At 37.5% G+C, this 12,795-nt stretch overlaps 1 pseudogene; it reads left to right on the plus strand.

Annotated features, from left to right (window-relative positions):
* The first annotated feature begins 92 nt into the window (after positions 1–92).
* Positions 93–12,773, plus strand: LOC115417533 (bifunctional apoptosis regulator-like; annotated as a pseudogene).
* The last annotated feature ends 22 nt before the right edge of the window (positions 12,774–12,795 follow it).

Consider the following 12,795-nt stretch of genomic DNA (forward strand, 5'->3'; position numbering starts at 1 on the left):
AAATCTATCTCCTCCGTGGTTTTAGCCCCAGTTTTTTATCTCCAGACAAACCGTATCCAGTGAAGCTCAGTGATGTGTTGTGATCCTCTGTCATGACGCAAGGTACGACGGTACTTTACGCACCGACGTTCATTAGCACTATGACACTTTAGCGCAGGAAACTAGTGTTCTCTGTTGTTTTACGGTTTACGGACACGTCAGTTTTAAGGCTAATGATATTAAATGCAGTTATCCGTCATGTTCTTGAATGATTTAACTCTCTACCGTTACGTAAGAGCAGCAAACATTGCTTCTTACCTAACTAGCTAATAGCTAACAGCTAGCTAGCCAATTAATGAGTAGCTACGTCCACATAACAGGATGTAACAAGTTAATTCTTCATGTTATCCACTGATTTATCATGTCTATATTTAACGTTGAAGTGACAATAGTGTATAGTTCCTGTGTGCTTGCCAGGTTCATGATTCATGATGACCACCACCTTTCCAATTGTACTAATAGCTACTAGTATCCACCGTCTTCAATGTAAAACCTCTGTATTTTAACCCTTTAACACCTACAACTACTGTTGTGGAGACTTCCAAATGATTTTTTTTCTCTGTTCCCAAAGATTTTGTCACCACTTATTTATCGCTTAAATTTGGCATTTTTCAGTGATAATTTGATATTTTCCTATATTTAATTGACAGATCATACACACACACACACACACACACATATATACATATATGTGTATATATGTGTATATTTATTTATTTATTTAATGAACAACTTTTTCAGCCAAAATCTATCATTAACTGACCATAAAAACAAGTGTCTCCAACCACTGTCATTTGCCTAACTCATGGGTTTTACTGGTGAATCCATAGAAGATGACAGTGTTTCCATGTTCACTATGGAACTTCTGAACGTCCAAATGGGTCATATCTGATGACCATGAAAATACAACAAACTGCATTTTACATCAATTGTTTACATGTATTGATAGGAGTAATAGTTTAGGAGTTGTTAAACATTTTAGATCAGAAGAAACTTCCAGTTGCCAGCAGATGTTAAGGTCTTTGAGGGTTAATATAACATGTAGCCTGTATAATTTGTTATTCAAATTCAGAGTAAATGTGCTTTACTGACACGACAAACTGGGGGAACACATCCAAAGACAATGCCATGATAAAATTCACTATCAGTCAACATTGATAAGGTTAATTCTTGGTCTTGAGCAAAAGCTGAAGAAGTCATATGGGTAGTAATGGGCGGTTTTATATTATTCTTAAAATACATAACAAGATGATAGTTGTTTCTGTGAAGAAATGAGCAAGAGTTTCCACATTTTTAAAAATCTTTAAATGTTTAACTCAGTCTCTGTTTTGCTACTTTTTCTTGTCTTACAGACGTGGATATGTTTCATCAGATGGAAGTGCACACAGGTAATAGTCTGGGAGTCCTAAAGGATGACCCCATTACTCGTCTGAATCTCTTCTGCCGAAGCCACTAACCACCACCAACATCTCCGAACATGAATTTTCATGCCACTGCTGCTACGACATCCTGGTGAACCCCACCACTCTGACCTGTGGCCACAACTTCTGCCGCCATTGTTTGGCTCTGTGGTGGGAGTCTTCTCACAAGAACGAGTGTCCTGAGTGCCGCGAGAAGTGGGAAGGGTTTCCCAAAGTCAACATACTGCTGAGGTATGATTTTCACATCCACATGATGACTGAATTCTGTATTTCTGACAACAGTATTGACTTTGTCTTTCTTACACAGAGTATAGAACAGTATTTCACCAATTGTATGGGGATTAAAAATGTGTTTGTGTGATGGATGGGGTTAATATGATGGTAGTTTTGCTTCTAATCCCAGTGTTTTACCTTCATGTTGGTGCAAACATCAAAGCAGTATTTTGCTTTGAGGAGTAAGTTCTAAAATCTTTCATAAATGGTCAGAGTTGAATTTTTAATAATTTGTCACTTAAATCAGCAAATATCTAATTGAAAACATTCATTGAAATGTGATCAGGCTTTCAGTGTCATCATTCAGTTGTTAGTTTTTGATAGTGAGTGTTACATATACATTTTGGCTGTTACCCAAACACTACTGAGATTTGATATCCAGCCATACAGTTTGCATGTATTTATTGTATGGAACTAAATAAATTATGTAAAAGGTGGCGTGTGACAGATAAGCAACAGAATAATGCACAACATCCATATCTGAATATTTCACACTGAAGCTATTCATATGATCGGCCATGTGAATTGGAGAGAGTTGTGAAACTGGTTCAGTAAAAAATACTGGACTGAACTTCATCTGGAACGCTGTCTCTCATAAAACCTGTGTACAGACTGTGCACTGTGTCCAGGTGAAAAGACACAGGACAAACTGGTTCTGATTCATGTGACGTTAACATTACAGGAGCTCCTCATTCTGCCGAGAGTCTGGTTGTTTGTCTCTCAGTTGATAGTTTTTAGAATTTTGTGTCCTTTTTGTGAAAAGAAATCCACAGTTTTTTCATTGTTCTTGTGACGTCATGTTTTTTTCCACACAAAGATCATTTATTTGTGGTCCTAAAGGTTTTTTTGATTTAGAAAAGCTACAAATAGCTTTAGATTTTTACTTGTAATGTTAAACCAGGGGTGTCAAACTTATGGTCTGCCGGCAAAATGGCTTCCCAAGGGGTCTAATCTGGCCCACAGGTGGAATTTGCAGAGTGCAAAAATTAAATAGAAGACTTTGTCAGTCAAGGGTGCCACTGAGTCTTGACCAGTTGTTTTGATCATAAAGTTAAATGCTATATTTTTTTTCAGATGCCTGTCACTGAATGCTTTATGTCTCTCTAGATCCACTGTGATCTGCAAGTTGTAATGCACATGTGTAAATGATCAACTGAGATATAAATTCTAAAATTGCATGTATTTGTCTTAGGAAATTTTAGTGTGTGCATGAATATTCACATTTTTATAAAGGATAGTTTGTCTTGTATTTTCATAATGTAATTTTACTTTTTTTTGCACTAAAACAAATAGAGTTGGAGTTGTCATATTTCTAAATTATCATGCCATTACTTTACCGCCTCAATCTGTTTGAGTTCAAATTGGGCTGTATGTGGTCCCTGAACTAAAATGAGTTTGACATTAATTCTCTGAACGTTTTCGTCTGTACTATCCACTGTGTCAGAAGCCAAGGTGTGTTCCAAATGTGTCACTGGTTTAACTGGTTTAACTTGTCAGGATACCAAATGTGTTTTAGAAGTCAAGCAGAAAGACCAGAGCATCATGCTTACGGAGTTTCAGAGGGATATATGTAAATGTTTATATGGTTTATGTATGTGTATATATATGTGGTTTAAAAAGTGCTTATGATTTCCTGTCTGATAATAAGAACTATACAAAATCACTGTTTGTGTTAAAATGTATTTGTACCACATCTCAAAGGTGGTGGTTTATATCACATCATAATGGTAGATAATAGTAGATATACAGATTGAATGCATGTGAGAGATTTATTTAAAATGATTTTTTTTTTTTAAATTTTTTAACTTTTTGCTGATTGTAATGCAAACTTCCAAGTAACTTCTATAATTTATTATTCACTTTTTATACATTTTTAAACTGAAAGATTACACACATGCACGCACACACACATACACACATATCACACACACACACATATATACAGGGTGGGGAAGCAAAATTTACATATTTTGAGGCAGGACTGAAAGACAGTGTATGACAATTAGTTTATGAAAGCATGAGAATTTATTTGCCACAAGAAAATTTACATCATAGAAAACGTTTTTATTCTATGTGTCCTCCTTCTTTCTCAATAACTGCCTTCACACGCTTCCTGAAACTTGCACAAGTGTTCCTCAAATATTCGGGTGACAACTTCTCCCATTCTTCTTTAATAGTATCTTCCAGACTTTCTCGTAATAGTTTTGCTCATATTCATTCTCTTCTTTACATTATAAACAGTCTTCTTTACATTATAAACAGTCCAACTATTTTGAAATCTCCTTTGGTGTGACAAGTGCATTCAGCAAATCACACACTCTTTGACGTTTGCTTTCCTGATTACTCATATGGGCAGAAGTTTCTGAAAAGGTATGGATAATAGTGTTAGATATGGATTATGACATCAATATGTTTGGTTTCAAAACAATTGACGTAGTGCTGCTGAGAAAAAACAAACTAAATGTTCATTGTAAATTTTGCTTCCCCACCCTGTATATATATATATATATATATATATATATATATAATATATATATATATATATATATATATATATATACACTCACACACACACATACATACATATATACAAATTACATACTTGCTTCATATTAATCAATGCATATAATGATTATTATTAAATGCCCTTCTCTGGTTCTCTGATCTGAACTACAAGTAAACATTTTTGTTCATTTTTTGATTATATGGTGCTGTCAGGATTCCTGCATTTTCATCAGATTTTGCAGGATTTAGGTACATATTTGTACGACTTAAAACAAGTAAATATCTTTTTCAATTAAAAGATATAATTTCAGTTATTTTTTTGGAAAAAAACAAAACATTATCACCATATCTGTGTAAAGAATTTGGGCAATGTGCAAATGATGCAATAAATATCATCCAAGAGTCTGCTTTTACTTTTTGGTTTAGGGGTTTGATAACTATTTATAGGTTATTATACTATTATTTTTCTTGCGATCTTATTGGGCTGTATGTGGCCCCTGAACTAAAATGACTTTGACACCTTTGCAATTCCTTGTGGCTGGATTAGACCCTCTGGCAGGCCAGTTTTGGCCCAAGGGCTGTATGTTTGACACCCTTGGCTTAGGTGGTTCCCAAAATGATTACAGTGCTGCACCCAAGCCATGTGATATAAGGGAAAACCCTGATATTCCTAATAATGTTTCTAACTCTGCGTTTCAACAGACCTGACCTCATAATCATCCATATGCGTGTTTCCCGGAATCCACTGTGAATAATTCTAACTGGTCTTTTCTGTAATATGAGCAATAGCTATTGCAAAAATTACATTAACCTTTCACCCCCACACAGGGGAAGTTTCATGACATTTTATGCATTTTGATAAAAGTTGTTTATTTCTTTCTACTGATTCTATTGCTATAATGTTTTGTTCTGTAGAGATGCAACAGACAAGCTGTTCAGTACAGTGGTGCAGCGCAGAAGAGCAGAGATCCAAGAAAACCCCAAATCTCACGGAGTTTGCTGGCTTCCAGAGGTAGAGATGTCTTTGAAACAGGCTTTGTGATGTAATGCTTAGAACTAGACACTGTTGTTGTGTTTATCATATAAACTTGCCTCAGTCTAATCTGTGATTACTCGTATTAATCAAAGCTTTCGTCTGTGATTTATCTGTGTTTAGATATGGTGATAATTTGGGGAGGCGAGGACAAACGAGCACAAAGGAGCAGGATTCTTCTTCTCTGGAGTCTTAACTGCACTCACCTGTGTGGCTGTAAGTCAGCAACAAAACTCTGTGCTGGGTTTTACACTTAGGCTGCCTTCATTGTGCTATCGCAAAGCTGATCCTTTTCACTTGTGAATTCATGATTACATTTGTGTTGTGTTCAAGTGCTTTATGTTGTAATGAAATTAGAAATGGCTGACACACAGTTTATTGTGACCTGCTACTGGGTAAAACGGTTTTGGACGTGTTGATTCTTCTGGTACAGCATTTTAGTTTTAGTTTTAGTTTTTGCAATGTGTATACTATAAATGTGCGAAGATCATCAGCTAACAGAAGCAGGATGTTTATAAAATCATTGTTTATCATTCACGATGAATCCCTCCTTGCTCTCTGCCATGTTGAGAATTCAAAGGTTATTTCATGTATCAAAATTTTTTCCCAGTTCTCCAGTGGACAATACAATGTGAGGAGGCACTCATGTCCAATATTCAAGTTTGTACCTAGTATTTACCATAATTCCCATAGCACGTGAATGCAGGATTAAACATATTCACAGCAATTTATGTAAGCGTTCCACTGAGTGTGTTTAGATTCTGTTCTTAACTATGAACAAATTTCCACATGCGAAATTTGAATCTGTGACAAGTGTGTAATGGGTTTCGAACTTGCTGTTTGTCTCAGTTCAAAGGTATTTGTACTGTTCCTGTGTCATTCAGTGTTACTTGATGAAGATGTTAGTTGTTATCATGTGGACAGACTTGTTATTTTGCCCATGTGGCACCTGGACCAGAGTCCGAGTGTGTCCTGCCATGTGGCGTTGCTGCTGTGGACAGTTGGGAGTTTGGACAGAGATCACAACATGGTTCAGATTTGGGTCCACTCATGGACACATGTTGTTATTGAGCCAAGTTGGTCTAGGAGAACTAAAAGGTGACCTGAACCTTTTTTTTTGTCACGTGTAAAAAACTATCTGAATGTCATGAATTTTCTTGGATTTTTAAGAAATCTACCCATCTTTGTTTTTTTCCCTCCTACAAAGTAGTCTCTATTGAATAATTTCAACTTTTTCATGTCAGTTATAACTGAACTTTGTTGATATTGGTATTTTTTTTGAAGATGGGTTCAGTAGTGAGAGGATACTTCACTTTATTAAACACATCTCATCTACTTAATTTGAGACCAAGGTTAACCAAAGAACAGGAAGGACAGGAAAGTGTAATAATAGAAAAAAAAAAACCTTAAAAGTCTAAATACACAGAAAATAGTTTTTTTTTTTAGTTTTCATGCATTTAAAAATTAAACCGCCAATAAAACAATAAATAAGAGAACGTAGATGAGTGCAGCTCATCTGGGTACTTTGCCTTTACATTTGGTCTCAGTTCCTTTTTGGGCGAAAATGGTCTATTTAGTTTTGCTGGAGGTAAATATTAAACATTGTATCCTACTGCTTTTTATCTCTTAGCAGCTGAAATTCTGTGGACAAATGGTTATGTCACTGTTGATCAATGATTAGGGTTCCTGCAGAGTCTTAAAAAGTCTTAGAAGTTTTGACTTTACAAATCTGCATTTAAAACCTTAAAAAAGTCTTTAAAGGTATTAAATTTGATATGGTAGGTTTTAAGTTATGTTGCCATGAACTTGTTGGCTGTGTTGTGTTTAAATGTGTCTGGAAAATGTCCAAGTTGCAAAGAAAGTAATGTTAGTCTACTTCGTTCCAACCTGACATTATACTGAAATCAGGAACCAGTTATCACTATCTTTGCAGCCCCTGGTAAGAAACGATCACAGAACATTCAGCCCAACACACGTGCAGCCGTTAGTCGCACATCACCTGAGAAAGCTGACTTTGGGAAGTTTAAGGGACGGCTCACAAGTGAAAAGTAAGATTGGGGAAGTGCAAATTTAATAATATCTGGTTGGAGAAAAGATCATTCTCGACTGGTTGACATGAGTAGAGGGGAACAGCTGTCAAATGGGCATTAAATTCTGTTCTAAGTAGTCTTGAAAAGGTCTTAAAAAGTCTTAAATTTAACTTGTAGGAACCCTGAATGATTAGCATCATTATAATGTACATTAAGGGCCTTAATTTGTCCCCAGGTTTACCTCATGATCCTCTGGGCTTTGAGAAGTTTCATGCTACACAAAAAACAACAGCTTTTCCAGCTCTCCCCTCTGCATTTAAATACATGTTGCATACAGGTGTGGTAACAGCAGGATAAACCTGTGCTGTTCCATGTGTGTCCAGGTGATGGTGCTGGTGTATCACTGGAGCACGGCGTTGTGGACCGCCAGGACCTTCTGATCAGTAAACCTGTGTCCCACTGGACACCAGAGGAGGTTGTGTCCTGGCTGGAACATTGGGACCGTGGGCTCAGCTCTACAGAGAAGCTTCCAGCAGGAGAGCGTCAATGGAAGGTCCAGAAATAACACTACATTTTATTTAATCTACTTAAATGCAACTTATTTAATGCTTTTTTTCTCCTTGACACCATGTATTGTGTAGCTTAAGCTGTAAGTAAGCGGGCACCTTGCTTCTGCCTGAGTTTTTTTCATTGAAATTGTATTATTTCTCTCTTCTTCTGTTGTTTTGAAATGCATATATGACTGAAATAAACTAACTAAATTAACTGACTAACTTTATATTCATTCCGTGTGGTGGTGTTTTTTGCCTGCTTAGGCTGTTGTTGATGCTGGGAGAGGAAGAGCTGTTAAAGCCCCCTTACCAGCATCGAAAACCAGGCTCACCGTCGAGCCGTCCTGGCTGAACTGGACAGAGTAAAACCCTGGGAATCAAACCACCACAGAACCTCTGGGAATATAAGGTAAACATGGAGTTTCCTCTTCACTTGTTTACTCTACAGTAAAATGTCTCACCGATCCTAACCCAGTATATCGATCAGACTTTTTTTTTTTTTTTTTAGCTTATTTATGTTTATATTTTTTTTCTCCAACTCAAATGATGTTCTTCTGTCTTTGTGTCAGGCTGCTAATGCAGGGAAGGCTCTGTTTTTGCTGTATGCACTGAAGCGCTCCCCTCGCCTCACGCTCTTCTACTTATATTTATTCGACTACTCGGAAACCTTCCTGCCCTTCCTGCACACCTGCTGTCCCGCTATCACCCATATTGACCAATCAGCTGAGAGCAGCTTCCTCAACACACAGGTAACATTAGCTCCTTTCCCACCAGATTCCCCGGAACTTGTATTTACCGGAGTAAATGAATTCCTCTTAATCTAAGTGCATTGCATTTCTTTTTTTTTTTTTCTAATGTTTTTCTAATATTTTATTTTGTGGTTTTCAGTTATATTAAAACACAAAAGCAATGCCTCAGATGCATGTAATAACTAACTAATTAATTAACTAGCCAGTCCTTACTTTAAGAAAGAGGGGCAGAGGCAGAGGACAGTGACAGGAAGTCACTGGTATACAGATATAATCCTTAGTCCAATCTAACTTCCTCCAAGTATGTGAGAAACGGAGTCCAAGCTCTTGAAAAAGTGTTCACAGAACATGTCTTCAAAGACCTGAGCTTTTCCATTTGTATCGATGATAACATATCATTGACCCACCTTTGAAAAGAAGGAGGATTTGGGGACTTCTGTTCTTTTAAAATCAGCCTCTTAGTGATTATCATTCCAAGTTCCAGTGGACGCTGTAGTGTTGCAGGTATATTCCAGACAGTTTGAGAACAGCCAGAAATAGCAAGTCCTGGTTCAGGCTGAAGAGGCCTTTTATAGGCCCTGGAGAATCAGTCAGATGTTTTAGACCAGGTGCATTGCATTTCTACCTCAAGGTTCCTGAAAATGTATTCAAATGAGGCTCAGTCATTTTGAGTCGTTGACTCTAAGTCCTGCTGAAATTCATTTGAGTGTCTTCAACAAATAAGTTTGACAAGGTCCAGGCTGTTTTGAATACATTTGCTGAATATACTCTTTAGTCGTGTGTTTGCTTCTTGGAGCTTTTCTTCTTTTGCTCCATTTTTAACATGATCAAAACACAAATGAAGTGAAGTTTGTAGAAATCGAAGAAACAAGTTTGCAGACGCACACTGGCTATGGTGGGTGAACATAAGTGTGGAACGCTGCAAGTGTGTTCTAGCAATCCGTGTTCTTCAGCTCACAGCCCCACAGGTTGAGGCAAAGTTTCACCCAGGTTATTTCAATGGAAATGCAGTTTGAGTTTCCTAGAAGTTCATAGAAAAGTTTCTGCGGTGGGAAAGGGGCTGTTTAATGAACACTAAACATCCTGGTAAAGGTAACCATATTTCATGGTTTAACCCATAAAGACCCAAACATCCACCAGTGATCAAAATCAACTCCTGATCTAAATTGTTTAATACCTGTTGATCCACTAATCCTATCAGTACATGTAAATAATTGGTGTAAAATGCAGTTTGTCATCTTTTCATGGTCAGCAGATTTGACCCATTTGGATGTTCCGAGGCTCCGTAGTGAGCATGGAAATACCATCATCTTCTACAACATTGATTCACCAGTAAAACCCATGGAGTTGGATCAATGACAGCGGATGGACGCACTTGGTCGTTCAATTAATGATCTATTTTACTGTAAAAGTCCCTTTTTCTTCAGTTTCCTCTGTTTTTGATAGAATAACCTTCAACTTAATCTGAGCTTTAATGACCATTTATATGATCACACTACATTGGATATAGGAAAATACCTCATTTTCACTTAAAAATGCAAAAATATTGAGCATAATATTATAATAAATGGTGATAAATCACTTGAAGGTTAATTATAGAGAAATATTAATTTGAGAACTGCCACAAAAGTAGCACTGGGTCTTCATGGTTTAAACAGCTTTTACTCTTCTGTCCCACATTAGTATCTGATGCTGAATGTTTCCATACACATCTGTTTTGTTTCTCTTCTTTTGCTGTGTTTCTCAGTTGGAACCCAGCTGGCGACAGTGGGCTGAGTTTCTTGTGAAGTACTCTCTGCTTCCGTACCAGCTGATTGCGGAGTTTGCTTGGGACTGGCTGTCCGTCCACTACTGGACGTCTCGCTTCATAATTGTTAACGCCATGCTACTGTCAGTGCTGGAAGGCTGTGCCCTGTGGAGGCTGTGGACCAGAGCTAGGATCAGGTAGGGAATACATGTACGGTCAAAAACACAACCATTTAGACTATAAACCTTCTAATAACATGAATTTAAGGCAGTGGTTTTCAACTTGTACTTAGTCCGTCAAATGGCAAGTAAAATCTAAAGACAGATTCTTATAATTCACACTTTCCATCAGCTGCATGATGGTGACCTCTGTACTGGGAAATAACCGTACAAATAGTATCTGAAGTGAACATTTAGCTCCGAAGTTAGGGGCCGCACTCAAAACGACCTTTCTGGTGTCTTTACTCAGAAACAGGGTTGAAGATGGACCTATGGAGTTGAATTAATCAAGAATTCAGACCCAAGCATAGCATTTACAGTTTATGTAGACCACGGGGAAATATTTAAAAATGCATAATTCAAAAAAGCAAAATATCAGTCCTTTAACAGTAAAGACCTGCACTAACTTACATTTGCACTTTCCTCAGGACACTGCCACGAAAGATACGGAACCACTGTGGAAGATGTTATCTCAGGGGTTTGCCTTTGCCCTCCTGTGGCCTTTCATTCCTCAGTTCGTGTGCAACTGCCTGTTCTACTGGGCTCTCTACTTCAGTCCCATCATAAATATAGACCTGGTAGTGCAGCAGCTAATGCACCCAGAGACACAAGCACCGTGACGACACGTGGGAACCAGTGTCCATTTAATACCATTTTTTTCCCCAGCAAGTAAAATGGCCAGAATTCCAGTTGCTGATGAGAAAAAGTGTTTATTTTCAGCGATGAACTCATGAAACTGGTTTACCTGCTGGTGGAAGTGGAGCTGTCCTGCTTCCTGTCTCGTCTTTTCTGCTGACGCTCATCCCCGTGAAGCAAGAACTGTTGCAGAAGGAACAAAGCAACATGTTGAAAAGCAGCGAATACGTTTGACGCTACTGACTCATAACTGCGGTGATCGGTCACTGCACGCACATTTGCTACCATGTTGCCTAAACGGCCCAGATCGCTGTTATGCTGATGGTCATATTGTAAACACTGGAGTTGGTGAAGCTTGGCCGCATAAGGGTTTTTTCCTGAAGGATGAGGGCTGTGCAGAACTATCATTGCTGCATCTGGTGAAGGTGAGGACTTAAATACATACAGACTTTGTTAATGAAGGTCAGGGAAGATACATCCCTGTTCTGTTTGAATCTCATCTAAGTACGGAATGTTTTCTACAGTCGGTTAACCCTCAAAGACATAGACCGATTATTCCAAAATGTTGACTTTTAACTGGCTAACCTGCTATTTGAGTATCCAAGGTCATGAAAATCCCACAAAACTCTCATTAACATTATTTGAAGTTGCCGAACCCGCTCCTCACTGAAGCCAAATAACCTGGTCGTGCTTTAACATGAGATCGTGGTTTAAACTTCATTGGTCTCAGTTGAGTTTTGAACTTTTTTCCCCAAATGTTCTCTCACAGCATCCTGATAGTGAAAAGATTTTATGTTAAGCTGCAGGACTTGTTTCTGAGGAGATGGAGATGTTTTTTTTCTTAATTTTTGAGGAGCTGTCACTGTCTATTTTAAAATGCAGTTGACAGCGTGTTGTTAACTGATAAAAGTGGCGGGAGTCGCTATAGTAGCCATGTACAATGACAGACAAGAAACTAAATAAAAATACAGAGGAGTGAGAAGTCTTTGAGGGTTAAAGACAAACTGCTGAATTACAGTATTGGTTCTTTAAAAAGGAGTATTATAAAATTACACATCTTTATTCTACAATACATCTGATGCATTCTTTGGTTTCTCCTGCGACTGGTGCCTCAAACTTGTCTGAAATGTGTTGAGGTGTGTGTTTCTGCAGCCTGATGGGAATTCTCATGCTTTGCAGCTTATTCAAGAAGAGCAAAATGCATTTTTAGTGAACAAATGTTTTTCACTAAAATATGTTGCAGGGGCTTCTTCCATAACACCTGTTGCACTTAATATCATATTCTTAACATTTTTGAAAAACTGATACTTATCTTTTCTAATTTTCCTGATTTTAAGAAAATTAAAAAAAAAATATTTTAGTTGCCTATTCTGCTGAGAAATATTGTATTGCACATTTTTATATTTTCTTTGCAGTAACCGTTGTCCATATATAATGGGCGGGTAGACACTAATCAAAGATGTTTATTTTTACATTTTCATTTGCACTTAAAGTTTTACACTGTGACTTTGTTCTGCAGATCTCATTGTTCTTAAATGACAAAGGAAGAAATAAAGATTTTTAGATAATGATGCCATGTTGTGTGTGGTTTTT

The sequence above is a fragment of the Sphaeramia orbicularis genome, chromosome 1 (genome assembly GCF_902148855.1).
Source record: "Sphaeramia orbicularis chromosome 1, fSphaOr1.1, whole genome shotgun sequence".
Classification (NCBI taxonomy): domain Eukaryota; kingdom Metazoa; phylum Chordata; class Actinopteri; order Kurtiformes; family Apogonidae; genus Sphaeramia; species Sphaeramia orbicularis.